Source organism: Schistocerca gregaria, chromosome 4, assembly GCF_023897955.1.
Source record: "Schistocerca gregaria isolate iqSchGreg1 chromosome 4, iqSchGreg1.2, whole genome shotgun sequence".
NCBI classification, from domain to species: domain Eukaryota; kingdom Metazoa; phylum Arthropoda; class Insecta; order Orthoptera; family Acrididae; genus Schistocerca; species Schistocerca gregaria.
The window spans coordinates 223,334,078-223,351,088 of record NC_064923.1 but is presented as its reverse complement, the minus strand read 5'-3'; the positions used below and the strand labels follow the sequence as shown (position 1 = coordinate 223,351,088).

The 17,011-nt window shown below is 41.7% G+C and overlaps 1 long non-coding RNA gene and 1 pseudogene across 1 annotated transcript in view; both read left to right on the top strand.

The window, feature by feature from the left end:
• LOC126267557 (uncharacterized) overlaps positions 1 to 17,011 on the top strand; it is a 319,893-nt gene that overhangs the window by 89,576 nt on the left and 213,306 nt on the right. The window lies entirely within an intron of this gene.
• Positions 16,032 to 16,149, top strand: LOC126268446 (5S ribosomal RNA; annotated as a pseudogene).

The window sequence follows — 17,011 nt, the reverse complement described above, 5'->3', positions numbered from 1 at the left end:
TCGTAGCATCAGTATTGCCTCACGAGTTCCTAAATTTCTACGGAATCCAGACTGATCTCCCCCGAGGTCTGCTTGTACGAGTTTTTCCATTCGTCTGTAAAGAATTCGTGTTAGTATTTTGCCACCATGAATTATTAAACTAATAGTTCGGTAAATTTCACACCAGTCGACACTTGCTTTCTTTGGGATTGTAATTATTATGTTCTTCTTGAAATCTGAGGGTATTTCATCTGTCTCATAAATCTTGCTCACCAGATGGTTGAGTTTTGTCATGGCTGCGTCTCTCAAGGCTATCTGTAGCTCTAATCTAATGCTGTTTACTCCCAGGTCCTTCTCTAGACTTAGGTCTTTCAGTGCTCTGTCAAATCTTTACGCAGTATCATATCTCCCGTTTCATCTTCATCTACGTCCTCTCCCATTTCCATAATATTGTCCTCAAGTGCATCGCACTTGTATAGACCATCTATATACTCCTTCCACCTTTCTGCTTTCCGTTCTTTGCTTAGGACTGGTTTTCTGCGCTCTTGATATTCATTCAGGTGGTTCTCTTTCCTCCAAAGGTCTCTTTAATTTCCCTCTACGAAGTATCTATCTTACCCATTGTGATATATGCCTCTACATGCTTAAATTTGTTCTCTAGCGGTCTTAGCTGAGGCATTTTGCACTTTCTGTCGATCTAATTTTTGAGACGTCTGTATTCCTTTTCTCCTGCTTCATTTACTTCATTTTTATATTTTCTCCTTTCACGCATTAAATTCAATATATCTTATATTACCCAAGGATTTCTACCAGCAGTCCTCTTTTTACCTACTTGATTGTCTGCTGCCTTGAGTATTAAATCCGTTTTCTGCTGTATTTTTTTTCCCTGTAATTGTCAATCGTTCCGTAATGCTCGCTCTGAAACTCTCTACACCCTTTGGTTCTTTCACTTTAATCAGGTTCCTTCTCCTTAAATTCCTACCTTTTTTGCAGTTTCTTCAGTATTAGTCTACACTTCCTAACCGAAGAAATGTCTTACAATTTAAAACCTTGGTACTGAATCTCCTTCTCACCATTAAATAATCTATCTGAAACCTTCCAGTGCCTCCAGGCCACTTCCACGTGTACAACCTTCTTTCATGATTCTTCAACGAAGTGTTAGCTATGATTAAGTTATGCTCTGTGCAAAATTCTGCCAGTGGGCTTCCTCTTTCATTCCTTACCCGCTGTCCATTCACCTAATCCTTTTCCTTTTCTTTCCTTCCTTACTACTGAATTCCAGTCACCCATGACTATTAAATTTTCGTCTTCCTTAACTATCTGAATAATTTCTTTATCGAATCATACATTTTAGTCATCTGCGGAGATAGTTGACATATAAACTATTACTGATATGGTAAGCATAGTCCTCGTGTCTATCTTGGCCACAATAATGCGTTCACTATGCTGTCCGTAGTAGCTTGTTAGGACTCCTATATTTTATTCATTATCAAACCTACTCCTGCATTAACTCTAGTTGATTTTGCATTTATAACCCTGTATTCACCTGACTGGAAGTCTTGTTGCTCCTGCCACCAAACTTCACTGATTCCCACTATATCTAACTTTAACCTACCCATTTCCGTTTCTACATTTTCTAACGTACCTACCCGATTAAGGGATCTAACAGTCCAGGCTCAGATCCATAGAACGACAGTTTTCTTTCTCCTGATAACGGCGTTCTCCTCAGTAATATCCGCCCGATGGTCCGAACAGGAGACTATTTTAACTCTGGTATATTATACCCAAGAGAACGCCATCGTCATTTAACCATACCGTAAATTGGCATGCAGTCGAGAAAAGCTATGGCTGTTGTTTCCCCTTGCTTTCAGTCGTTCACCGTACCAGCACAGCAAGGCCGTTTTGGGTAAAGCTATAAGACCAGATAGCCACGCATCCAGACTGTTGCCCCTACAACTACTGAAAAGGTTGCTGCCTCTCTTCAGGAACCACACGTTCGTCTAGCCACTCAACAGATACCACTTCGTTGTGGTTGTACCTACAGTAAGGCTATCTGTATCGCTGAGGCACCCAAAACTCCCCACCAACGGCAAGATCTATGCTTCATGGGTGCTCAAAACTTTAAGCGTTTCTTATTCATTGAACAAAAAAAAAAAAAAATACATAGAACTTCTGCGATCTAAGAATGTGTGTCTACATCTCTGTATGTCTCTCCCCCTCTCTTATATTGTGTGTGTGTGTGTGTGAGTGTGTGTATGTGTGTGTGTGTGTGTGTGTGTGTGTGTGTGTGTGTGTGTGTGTGTGTGTGTGTGAGAGAGAGAGAGAGAGAGAGAGAGAGAGAGGGAGGGAGAGAGAGAGTGCAAGTGTTTGTGTTTTAGAATGAAGACTGTGTTGCCTAAATTTGTCTTCCAATTCACAGTCTCGGTCACATTTTAATTCATGGATAAGAGTAAAGCAAATATAATAGGATTTTACACTTTGGGAATCAGCAACTTTATCACATTATTTGAGTAATATACGTTCAACAATAGTAATAATACTGCTTCTAGCGGACACATCGTCACCACTACTCATACTATGGCCAACAATCAATCTGATTTTAGGATTTCGTATTGTGAGCAGAATGCGCCACTCTTAATATAAATTTTTTCGTATAATGTAGAACATAGTGTATTATAGTAGCATGTACTCAATGTTCTGCCCCTTTACCAAGCATCTGTTCTCACTCGATAAGCTGTTTACCGGCAATAACGGCATTGGCATAGCCTACTGACGTTTACTCGTGTTGCCGGTAGCTCTGAGTACACTGAAAACTGATACCGTACACTGAACGTTCTACATCATACTAACGGACTTCCGCTCGCCTGTGATAGCCATAGGTCACCATAACTATATTAATGTTACATAGATTTTAGTTCTTATGTTTTCTCCTTCCTGAAAGATTTACATCAGCACTCACATTTCCAACATATCAGATTATTTATTAACTAGCATACGCGGCGATGAGTCGCTGTTCCTAAATATGTATCTGCGGTATCTGGGAGCTGTGTCATGTGCTCCTCGTTGTCTTTTCATCAACTATGTACGTACTGAACTCGAAATCATTAGTAATATGAAATATTAATCAAAAAGACTCCTTTGATTTGTTTTTTGTTTTTATTGCCATTAGAGTTTTTCATTTTTCCTAAATAACACAATTAAAAAAATTCAGAATTCACTCGCCTTTCGGGTACTCTGTGTAAGATGATGAACTGATTATCTGTGCTATTAGTTCGTCAAAGGGCAGTTGACCATGCGCAAAGCACTCTGATGGTAAATCAATTCCACTTAATTTGAATGTTTGCCCTCGAGGGTCATTTATAGTTATTGGAAACAAAAGCTTGGTGCAGAACTAACCTCTGTTAGTGTAAGTTAGTTTGTATCATTCGCATTTTTGCATGAAAACGAGACTGCAGCTTCCGAAAATGTAGCTACAAGGGCATTATTTGGTATAGTTTTTGTCTGTGTACTATTTTAATTACTAAGTTTTTGACAATTCAGGTAGCGTAGTAGTGTACTATTCATAAACTTGTAAGCCGTTAGTACAACTTCCCTAATATATTTTCTGTTAAAATCAACTGTGAGGAAGAAAACAAAACAGGATATTTTGTACATAGAATGTTTTTAAAAAAACTTATATATACTGAGTGTAAGGTGTATAATAATTATGTATGATAATTATATATAACAATTGTGTATAATAATTAGGTGTTATTTATGGTTGTTCAAAGCAGAGATCCGGCAGAAAAATACGTAAAGAGTTATATCGGTTAGTTGAACATGTTAGAGACATTTAATCAAAAACATTCAGAAGCGGCAGCAGTTGAACAAGGAGGCCAAAGACCAGTGGAGTTTGCGCAATAGCAGTCAGCACTTCGATAGATCAGTGACCAACCAGTTGGGCAGTGCTTACAGGGAAAACAACGACCATCGGGGTTCGCACATCTGAAGTCAGTGCTCCAGGAACTGTCATCATACTGAACTCATATGTATGACGTATCTGGTTATGCAGAGAAGGACGGCTGGCAATGAGCAACCACTCCAGCATAGAACTAAAACAAGGAAGGCCAGCACGTGAGTCGACATTGGGCACGTTGCTGCCCAACGCGAGAAGCGTAAATCAATGACCGAAGTGTCAGTCACCGTCCTAGAATCTTGCCTGTCATTTGCGAAAAAACCAAATAAATAACTCCGACAGGCGGGCATGAGGTGGTTCTTTGAGGGGAGAAAAAAGAGCCGAAGAACTGCTTGTGGATGGACGGACCAATGGTTAGTCAGCGGAGATCACACTTCGCTGCAACGACTTGGTCGCTACGCATCGTGACAGTAGAAGATGTTGGTACCGCGCCAGTGGGTCAACACAGAAGATGCCATCCCAGATGTTACCAGGTTACGTTCCTGTAGTACTTACCCAGGACGCTCGTGAGGACGAAGGGATTGCGGCCTCTCCAAATGGGTCACGTGAAAAGCCACGAGGTTAATGAACTCCGACAGAAGAATCAGAATCTGAGGGTCGCTTGCTTGATTCCAAGTTAGAGCACTCCGTGCTACATCGTATCCGGTCGTTTATAGCGCAACGAGCGAATTCAAGAGGAGAAAAACATGCCGCCGCCCCCAGATGTTACCAGGTTAAGTTCGTGTTGTACTTACCCAGGACGCTCGTGAAGACGAAGAGATTGCGGCCTCTCCAAGTGGGTCACGTGAAAAACCACGAGGTTAATGAACTCCGACAGAAGAATCCGAATCTGAAGGTCGCTTGATTGATTCCAGGGTAGAGCACCCCGCGCCACATCGTATCCTGTCGTTTATAACGCAACGAGAGAAATAAAGAGGAGAAGAACATGCCACCGCCTCAGTGGGTGACTCTTACAGCACCAAATGGTAGAACACGCCGCCTGGGGGACAGCTGCAACTCAGGCTGTCGTCGCATGGTCACTGGAATCTGCACGCTACGACTCAGCGCTGCGCGGAATCCGCGAGGTATTGAGCGAGTTAAGTCACAACGTATTACTCCATTTGCTTGAAGGATCGTATGTATCAATAAATGACTGATAGTGGAACCATCAATGTTTCATTCTCACCTCGCCCACTGAGTCATGGTAACAAGCCAATCCAATATTTCACAAGAACTGGAGAATAGGCAAGTGGAAAATGGGGCCTTAAATATTTTTTGCGGTTATTTCCACCCAAAACATCGAGCCGTGTTAGGGCACAATTTCTGAAGAATTCAACTGATGCAGTCAACATTGCTGCAGCATTAGAGGAAATAGACGCCGTGACGAGTTACGAGGAAAGAAAAAAAATGTATTTTCCACAGGGAGTCGCTATTTCGGAAGAGATCGGCAATGACACATCGCGAATAATTGTCGCCAGCCACAGTGTAGAAATTGTCAAATGATGGGCCATACATATTGTGAGTGTAGCAGTACAGGCAAATTTGCAGACAGAGCCAGCTCTATGCTACTAGAGCACATGCAAAGACGGGGGGGGGGGGGGGGGGGGGGAATGCTGGTTGCCATGTGGTATTGTGGTATTAAGGTTAAAACACGTAGCCTATTAGTCAACACTGGGGTTCACATGTCAGTCATAAGTAAACAGTGAATTGAGATCAGGAGATACGACGCTCCAAAATACAGGTTAAGTGGTGTAGGAGGAGGTGATATACGCTCAGTTAGCTGTATGTCACTGACTTTTCGCATTTTGGGTGTAAGATTCCGGGAGGTTACGGAAGGCAAATTTCCTAAATGAACATAACACAATAATCAACCTCAGACAGCAAACATCGAAGCTTAACAGGGCATTATTTCGATTAGGTGACACAGCTGGCAAAAACAGTCTGGCACAAGATCCCTCTCTCCACACAGATGAATAAACTTCACGGCGAGTAATCTTCTTGAAGGTAGATTCGCGGGGTAAAATGCCATTCAGTTGAGGAAACTGCTTTGGGCAGACATTAATGCTGCTTTACTCATGAACACACCATGCATGTGGGACCATTAGAGGAAAATGACGAATTAGCACATTGTTTTGTGCGCAGGAGTCTAGCTCATGCCGCAATAACTGATGGAATACAGAAGGCACCGGTGCATACACACAATTTTGCGACAGAATCAAGGAGTCATAAACGTAAATCATGATAGGTAACGTAAGCAAGATAGTACCCGTGGTCTAGGGGTAGCGTCTTTAATTCTTAATCAAAACGTTTTCGGTCCCGGTTCGATCCCCGCCACTGCCTAAATTTTGATAAATAATCAGCATTGGCGGTCGAAGACTTCCGGCATAACAAGTCAGCCTCATTCTGCCAACGGCCTTCTCAAAGAGGGCGGAGGAGCGGATAGAGGTTCAGGGCACTCTCTTGTCCTAGGGGTGGGAAATTGCCCTTAAAGACGGAAGAATCAGCAATGATCAACGACATGAGGATGCAGAAGGCAATGGAAACCACTGCATTAAAGACACGTAACGTGTATCTACAGGACATGTGGCCTGTAGTTGAAGAAGTGTCATGATGATCTCTCCATGGGTAAAAGATTCGGGAATAGTCCCCCACTCGGATCTCCGGGAGGGGACTGCCAAGGGGGAAGTTACCATGAGAAAAAGACTGAATAATCAACGAAAGGATAATGTTCTACGAGTCGGGGCGTGGAATGTCAGAAGCTTAAACGTGGTAGGGAAACTAGAAAATCTGAAAAGGGAAATGCAAAGACGCAGTCTAGATATAGTAGAGTTCAGTGAAGTGGAAGGAAGACAAGGATTTCTGGTAAGATGAGTATCGGGTAATATCAACAGCAGCAGAAAATGGTATAACAGGTGTAGGATTCGTTATGAATAGGAAGGTAGGGCAGAGGGTGTGTTACTGGGTACAGTTCAGGGACCGGGTTGTTCTAATCAGAATCGACAGCAGACCAATACCAACAACGATAGTTCAGATATACATGCCGACGTCGCAAGCTGAAGATGAACAGATAGAGAAAGTGAATGAGAATATTTAAAGGGTAATGCAGTATGTAAAGGGGGACGAAAATCTAATAGTTATGGGCGATTGGAATGCACTTGTATGGGAAGAAGTAGAAGAAAAGATTACAGGAGAATATGGGCTTGGGACAAGGAATGAGAGAGGAGAAAGACTAATTGAGTACTGTAACAGGTTTCAGCTAGTAATAGCGAATACTCTGTTCAAGAATCACAAGAGGAGGAGGTATACTTGGAAAAGGCCGGGACATACGGGAAGATTACAATTAGATTACATCATGGTCAGACAGAGATGCCGAAATCAGATACTGGATTGTAAGGCGTACCCAGGAGCAGATATAGACTCAGATCACAATATAGTAGTGATGAAGAGTAGGCTGAAGTTCAAGACATTAGTCAGGAAGAATCAATACGCAAAGAAGTGGGATACGGAAGTTCTAAGGAATGACGAGATACGTTTGACGTTCTCTACCGCTATAGATACAGCAATAAGGAATAGCGCAGTAGGCAGCACAGTTGAAGAGGAATGGACATCTCTAAAACGGGCCATCACAGAAGTTGGGAAGGAAAACATAGGTACAAAGAAGGTAGCTGCGAAGAAACCATGGGTAACAGAAGAAATACTTCAGTTGATTGATGAAAGGAGGAAGTACAAACATGCTCTGGGAAAATCAGGAATACAGAAATACAAGTCTCTGAGGAATGAAATAAATAGGAAGTGCAGGGAAGCTAAGACGAAATGACTGCAGGAAAAATATGGACATCGAAAAAGATATGATAGTCGGAAGGACAGACTCAGCATACAGGAAAGTCAAAACAACCTTTGGTGACATTAAAAGCAACGGTGGTAACATTAAGAGTGCAACCGGAATTCCACTGTTAAATGCAGAGGAGAGAGCAGATAGGTGGAAAGAATACATTGAAAGCCAGTATGAGGGTGAAGATTTGTCTGATGTGATAGAAGAAGAAACAGGAGTTGATTTAGAAGAGATAGGGGATCCAGTATTAGAATCAGAATTTAAAAGAGCTTTGGAAGACTTACGGTCAAATAAGGCAGAAGGGATAGATAACATTCCATCAGAATTTCTAAAATCAGTAGGGGAAGTGGCAACAAAACGGCTATTCACGATGGTGTGTAGAATATGTGAGTCTGGCGACATACCATCTGACTTTCGGAAAAGCATCATACACACAATTCCGAAGACGGCAAGAGCTGACAAGTGCGAGAATTATCGCACAATCAGCTTAACAGTTCATGCATCGAAACTGCTTACAAGAATAATACACAGAAGAATGGAAAAGAAAATTGAGAATGCGCTAGGTGACGATCAGTTTGGCTTCAGGAAAAGTAAAGGCACGAGAGAGGCAATTCTGACTTTACGGCTAATAATGGAAGCAAGGCTAAAGAAAAATCAAGACACATTCATAGGATTTGTCGACCTGGAAAAAGCGTTCGACAATATAAAATGGTGCAAGCTGCTCGAGATTCTGAAAAAAGTAGGGGTAAGCTATAGGGAGAGGCGGGTCATATACAATATGTACAACAACCAAGAGGGAATAATAAGAGTGGACGATCAAGAACGAAGTGCTCGTATTGAGAAGGGTATACCTGTAAGACAATGCTGTAGCCTTTCGCCCCTACTCTTCAATCTGTACATCGAGGAAGCAATGATGGAAATAAAAGAAGGGTTCAGGAGTGGAATTAAAATACAAGGTGAAAGTATATCAATGATACTATTCGCTGATGACATTGCTATCCTGAGTGAAAGTGAAGAAGAATTAAATGATCTGCTGAACGGAATGAACAGTCTGATGAGTACACAGTATAGTTTGAGAGTAAATCGGAAAAAGACGAAGGTAATGAGAAGTAGAGAAACTTAACATCAGGATTGATGGTCACGAAGTTATTGAAGTTAAGGAATTCTGCTACCTAGGCAGTAAAATAACCAATGACGGACGGAGCAAGGAGGACATCAAAAGCAGACTCGCTATGGCAAAAAAGGCATTTCTGGCCAAGAGAAGTCTACTAATATCAAATACCGGCCTTAATTTGAGGAAGAAATTTCTGAGGATGTACGTCTGGAGTACAACATTGTATGGTAGTGAAACATGGACTGTGGGAAAAACGAAACAGAAGAGAATCGAAGCATTTGAGATGTGGTGCTATAGACGAATGTTGAAAATTAGGTGGACTGATAAGGTATGGAATGAGGAGGTTCTACGCAGAATCGGAGAGGAAAGGAACATGAGGAAAACACTGATAAGGAGAAGGGACAGGATGCTAGGACATCTGCTAAGACATGAAGGAATGACTTCCATGGTACTAGAGGGAGCTGTAGAGGGCAAAAACTGTAGAGGAAGACAGAGATTGGAATACGCCAAGCAAATAATTGAGGACGTAGGTTGCAAGTGCTACTCTGAGATGAAGAGGTTAGCACAGGAAAGGAATTCATGGCGTTCCGCATCAAACCAGTCAGTAGACTGATGACCAAAAAAACAAAAAGTGCCATAGAGAAAGATGATTTTGATTAGCCAGATGTAGACTACAGCGACAGACTAGCCACCTACAAAACTACATTGCTCCTGAAAATATAACACTTAAAAGGAAATGAACAGGATGTGACAAAGCAGTGTTGGATGAGTTTCAGGATCTGTTCACTTCACAGAGACCGGTAACAGCAACGAACATTACACAACACAGGATTCCAACAAGAGGTGACACCCCAATTTATATGAGACCGTACAGCGTTCCTCACAAATTACATCCATTACTTGATGTATTCATACATCAACAATTAAAGCACAATATAATATTCGGATTCGTCATACAGAGAAAATGCCATAATAACCAAATATCGTTTATGCTATTGACCATGTTGGGAACAATAAATATTCGTCCACAATTGACTCTAGGACCTCTTCAGGTCATTAGCAATCCTTAAGAATGCCTTTTAGATTAAAATATGCCCACACGACATTCCAAAGAGTGCTAGAGCGTGTGATACGTGGGTTAAAACCTCAACAATGTATAATATACGTTGCTGACACAATCGCATTTTTAAAAGACGTCAACGAGCATGTGATTCTCTTATGACAAATTTTCTGACGTCGCAAGGACGGTAAATTAACATTAAATTTGGAAATGCGTCACTTCGCGTATTTAGGCAATATTATGAGCAAACATGGAATCAAAACCGATCCACGGCTGGTAACTGCAGTTAGAGATTTTCCAACGCCGGTATCTATCGAGGAAGTATGGGTACTTATATGCCTCTCAAATTACTATCGAAATTTTGTAAAAGACTGTGCAGAAATAACGCGACGTCTCATGCAGTTATTGAAAAAGAGAAATAAATTGTACTGGACAATAGAATGCGACACAATATTTGAAATATTGCAATACAAATTAACACATAGCCCTGCATTAATTAGTCCATGTTTCAGCAAAGAAATTATCCTGTCCTGTGGTGCATCTGGACATGCTATCGAAGCAGTTTTAAGTCAGAACATATGGTGCAAACATTCAGTAGCCTACATGTACAAACAATTAAATAAGGCAAAAATAATTACTCTTCTATGTTATAAAGTATTTAAGGAGCTATCTGTATAGGAATCAATTCAAGATAATCACAGACCATGCTGCTCACAAGTGGTTATTTGGGCTAAAATACCCTCAAGTCGTTTGATGTGTTGGCCCTATGCCTCTCCGAAACGGAATTTGCAGCCTTTCATAACCTGGGGAAGAATAGTTGCAGCACAGATTGTCTTAGAAGAAAGGTAGTGGTCTTAGAAGCAGTAGGTCGCGATGCAGAAAGCGTAGGCTTCAGATGAAGATTCCAGAAGACGTGTGACACAGTGCCAGTTTTGTCTGCAACTAGATTCGGACCGAGAATCGTGGTTCCCAAATACATCTGGCAGGAAGTCATGCAACAGTTCCACGATCACATTATTTCAGGTCACAGTGGTCAAAGAACTACTAAAATACACACTGCTGAACATTTCTGATGGAATACAAGAAAGCATGATGTAGCACGATACATGAGCAACTGCATACTGTGTCTCAGTGACCAGACTATTGCTGTCAACGTATACCATTACAACGACTCCCAGAAGCATCACATCCATTTCATAGGAATGGAGATTTATAGGCCCTTTAACAAAACACTAGCCAGGAATAAGTACGTACTAAAGATTATAGATCATTTCCCAATATATCTAACTATGGTAAGTCTCCCTGGTCAATGGGCAAATGCCATTGCACAGTCTATGGTCAATAATTGGGTTTTAAAGTTCGGCTTACTGGAAGCATTTATAAATGACCAAGGTAGTAACTTCATTCATGAAACAAGTTTGCCGTTTGCTGAAAGTGCATTTATTACACACTACCCCATTATACCTACATGAAAATGGATGGAGAGAATGGGTCCATTGAACTGCCGTGAAGATTTTTATTTTATAAACGACAAACATACAATTGGGATATCACCATTCAATACTGTATAAGTGCTTACAACGCCAAAATACACGAAGGAATGGGCATGTCACCTTATGAAGTTATTTATAGAAGGAAGATGTTATAAAGCCCAAAAATGAAAAGAACTGAGAAAAAAAGAATGGAGAAAGAGTAAGGAAATTAGTTTGAATCATTAAAGATATATGGAAAAAATGAAGAAAGGAAATAGCACAGAATTAGACTGGCAAGAGAAATTAGGCAATGTACATGCTATGTATCCGGATTCCAGATTTGGACAATGGGTTTTTCTATCCACTCTCTATGTTGCTAAAGGAAAAAAGACAAAATTTATGACCAGAGTCCTTACCAGGATGTCGAATTCACATCGTCAGTTAACATCCAATTACAGTTACCCATAAAGAATTGTTAATGGAAGCCTGTTGAAAACTTTTAAGGGAGTACCAGATGTAATGCCAACAACTATAGCAAATTCTGTTCTGAAGCATGCTGGTCTGCGGAAATGGAAGAGCGCTGATCCACTAACACAGAACACGCACTCAGCCCCATATAACATTCGGCCACCTGCAATAAATTATGCATCCACAATACAAAATCTACCGTTCTGACACAAATGTAAATACTTTTTGTATACTTCCGATTATAGCGACAATGTACTAACAGAAAATCAGGTACAGAAGAGGGATTAGCAAAGTACATGAAGGGGAATTTTGGGTTTTATATAACAGACAGTACTGGCATATGATTTGACACTGTGTGCTTAAATAAGTATAAGTCTTTCAGTAGAACGTATTGATAAGGATATCTAGGCCATACAAAGTGCACAATAATTTTTATTTTTCCATAAAATCACAATTATGTAAGCAATAGCTTAGCAATTCTACTTTCGATGATACACGTATCGCCTTCTACCAAAATGCGGTCCTACATCGTTGCAGCACTATTTTTCTTGTTTACAGGTATGAATAACATGAGCTATGAATTACAAGGGCACAAGTTCAGGAGTGGCGTCACTTTTGTTAGGCAGGACACAGTGATACTAACTATTCATAAGTGGACGATAGTTTTGGGATATTATCTACGGCAGATACGTAAGGAGCTTGTCATGTTAGAGGTAGGCTCAAATGGCTCTGAGCACTATGGGACTTAACTTCTAAGGTCATCAGTCCCCTAGAACTTAGACCTACTTAAACCTAAATAACCTAAGGAAACTACACACATCCACGCCCGAGGCAGGATTCGAACCTGCGACCGTAGTGGTTGCGCGGTTCCAGAGGGTAGCGCCTAGAACCGCTCGGCCACCCCGGCCGGCTGTTAGAGGTAGAATTTAATACCTTAAACTCAACATCAAGAAAAACGGAGATCTTGATGAGGTAGCAACCGCACATACATCTCTGCAATACTCATATGACCAGCTGCGAATTGCGTCAAATAGAAGGATTATTATTCTATAATCAAACTATTTAAACGAGGATGGATGAACGCAAGTGCTAAATTATTAAAAACTATTTTGGCATGGCAGATTATGATATCACCCAGTTAAAGAATACATTACCGGCGTTACAATTACAGCCGGTCGCAACTAAGCCACTGGTGCCTGGCACACCACGAGGCAGTAGTCAATAACACCAAGGCCATTAGGAATGTTACGCACGAATTGAACAAGTATCTCCAAGATATCACCGCGGCAGTGAATAAAGGTATAAAGATAATACGAACCAGACTAGACGTAATGGATAAGAATATCTCAGCAGCGAGCTTACTTCGATTACTTATAGATCAGTTAGTGGATGCACGGCTAACAGTAGAGGATCTCAAGGAAACCGTCCAACATGCAGTAGAGGGATATTTATCACCAATTTTGATATCGCAAACAAACTTTATATTCATATTGATTCAGATTCGTAAGCAGTTACCATAGTCACTACAATTAATCTTCCTTCCAGATAAGGAACACTTACCGCAATGTATTACTTGGCAGCAGTACTAGTGGACGCAGATGATGTAAAATTACGAATTCAGATTTCCTTCCTGCTGACTGGCAAAACTGCTTCCCATTGAAATGGGACCAACTTAATAAATTTTTACAATTTCGAACAAGTCAAGTATTCCTAATATCCAAAACACCGAATGATACTGCAGTAATGATAGCTGCAGAATTAAGTAGCAGCTTACCGTATGCCCATCACGTGTCACAGCAGTGAAAACCAATAATTGTGAATGCCAGATATTTTTTGAGAAACACAAAGCCTCAAATTGCCCTTGTGACATACTAACTGCTACAGCATATTCTTTCGAGGAAGTAGGAGAACACTGGTTCTATGCAGTTAACCAACTGACAGATATCTCTGCACACTGTTTCGACCATGGTGCCGCTACTACAATCGACCATGCTGAGCTCTGCGGTAGTGAACTGATAGTTAATGTCACAGTAACTAAATTTCACTTACCTGCAACCATAACCATTTCGGACATGGCTATCGGAACGTATCCACAATTTTCCTGCCCAAAAACACCTATGCAACCACTGGGTGCTCAAAATATATTGTACATCAACAATTCCCTTGAATTCTCCATCCTGCAGTAATTATATAATCTTATAACTGCTTGTACGTAATTATACTTTGTACTGCTTTTCTGTGTATCAGACGAAAACCCAAGGCACAATAACATATCACTACATCAAATTCCTGTTGAATGGCAACAAAAATTCTGAGAATATTCATATAATGCTAAAACATAGGTAGAGATAATTGTTACTTGCTACTTCACTGCACTGTTACTGATTGTCATTTAACGATATTTCTAACATTACTTTCAGAAGTTTTCTTAATGCTGCTGTATTTCAAGATATGATAGATTGAATTTATTACATAATTTTCATTGTAGAGTTATGTTTCCACTTTTTTTTTTCGTGTTTGTTAGTTATTTGTAGATGGACATAGGACGAAATTCGAGGACGGATTTTTCCTGCCGGGTGAGGAATGTAGAGTGCATTATAATTACATATCATTGTAAAGTGTTATTTATAGTTGTGTATAATAATTATGTGTTATTTGGCTGGCCGAGGTGGCCGAGCGGTTTTAGGCGCTACAGTCTGGAACCGCATGACCGCTACGGTCGCAGGTTCGAAACCTGCCCCGGACATGGATGTGTGTGATGTCCTAGGGATAGTTAGGTTTAAGTAGTTCTAAGTTATAGGGGACTGATGACCTCAGAAGTTAAGTCCCATAGTGCCCAGAGCCATTTGAACCATTTGTATGTGTTATTTACGGTTGTTCAAAGCAGAGATATTGCAGAAAAATACCGTAAAGACTTATTAGAGACATTTTAGAGACTCTGAAACGTTACGCTACAATATTCGGAAGCGGCAGCAGTCGAACATGGAGGCTATTTACCAGTGGAGTTTGCGCAGCAGCCGTTTGCACTTCGACAGGTCAACGACCAAGCATAAGGGCAATGTTTTCAAGGAAAACAACGACCAGCGTGGTTCCTACATCAGCGGTGAATGCTCCAGGAACTGGATTCATGTGCACGAGGTGAGGCGTAGGAGGACGACAGGGCATGCCAGCATACAGGTGAAGCAAGGAAAGCTGGCATGTGTGTCGACATTGGTCACGTTTCTGCCCAATGTGAGCAGCACAGATCAATGACCGAGGAGTCAGTAGGTGCCCCAGAAACTTCACAACATTGGCGAAAACAAAATAATACCTCCGACAAACGGGCATGAGGTGGTACTTTGAGGGGAGAAAGAAGACACGAAGAAACGTCGCCTGGATGGACGGACTGATGATTAGTCAGTGGACGTGATACTTCGCTGCAACGACTTACCCGCTACGCTTCTCGACAGAAGAAGATGTCCGTACCGCGCCAATAGTTAAACACAGAAGATGTCACCCCAGATGTTACCAGAAACTAGTCATGTGGTACTTACACACGTGGCTGGTGAGGACGAAGGGACTGCAGCCTCTCCAAATGAGTCACCTGTGAACCAAGTCAATGATGAACTCCGCCAGAAGACGCCGAACCTGAGAGTCGCTTGTTTGATTCCATGACGGAACACTCTGCGTCACGCCGTAGCCGGTTGTTTATAACACGGCGAGCGAATTCAAAAGGAAAAGAACGCGCCATCGCCGCAGTGGGTGACGGGTACAGCACCAAACTGAAGAATACGCCGCCTGGCGGTCCTATGCAACACGGACTGTGGCTGCATAGTCACTGTAATCTGCGCACTAGGACTCGGCGCTGCCCCACTGCCGTGAGGTATTGAGCGTGCTAAGACACAGTCTATTACTCTGTTTGCTCAAAAAATCTTACACATCAATATGACTGACAGTGGAACCACAAATGTTTCATTCTCACCTCACCCACTGAACCAAGGAAAGAACCCATTCCACCACCCACAAATTGACACTTTCCCTCCTGCCATCCCTGACAAAATAATGACTTTTGCACTCCTCTGTTGCTAACGCTCAATATCTAGTGTCACAAACATCCGACTCACTACAAGAGATACAATACATGTGAAGATCAGCTTGTCTCTTATTTTTAAATTCGCTCCTATTGTAGTTAAGGCAACGGCCATGCCGCAGTGGAAACACCGGTTCCCATTAGATTACTGAAGTTAAGCGCTGACGGGCGTGGCCGGCACTTGGATGGGTGACCGTCCGGGCCGCCATGTGCTGTTGCCATTTCTTGGGGTGCACTCAGCCTCGTGATGCCAATTGAGGAGCTACTCGACCGAATAGTAGCGGCTCCGGTCAAGGAAAACCATCATAACGACCGGGAGAACGGTGTGATGACCACGTGACCCTCCTATCCGTATCCTCAGCTAAGGGTGACACGATGGTCGGATGGTCCCGACTAGTCACTTGTGACCTGAAGACGGAGTGCTATTGTAGTGAAAACTGACTGCGAGAAAGGAAAGGAAATTACTCTTCCTCACTTCACAGCATTTTTTTTTCTCATCCGGTTTTGCCGTTGAACATGAACATTGTTGGTTATAAACATATACAGAGTACGTTCCTCCTATTATTTTGGGATTATCGTATGAAAATTTGAAGAAAAGTGATTAAGAACCTTTCGAGATTTTTTCTTATAGCATTTCCTTTTAGTACGTCAGTATTGATTAATAGGTTCAAATGGCTCTGAGCACTATGGGACTCAACTTCTAAGGTCATTAGTCCCCTAGAACTTAGAACTAGTTAAACCTAACTAACCTAAGGACATCACACATATCCATGTCCGAGGTAGGATTCGAACCTGCGACCGTAGCAGTCCCGCGGTTCCGGACTGAAGCGCCTAAGACCGCACGGCCACCGCGGCCGCCTATTGATTAATTCGCGATGTTTTTGTGGTCGGTAATTATCACTGAAGTACCCTTTCTTGCACAACGTCACCACTAGTGCCATTAGCGCCATGATTTGCAACATTTCCCGATTATCTAAGTATCACGTACATCGATAAGCAATACAGTTAAGAGCTATTTACGTTCCCCGTGTCGCAGCTAAATGATGTAATAAGCTTACTTGCTTGCCATTTGTATGTAACAGG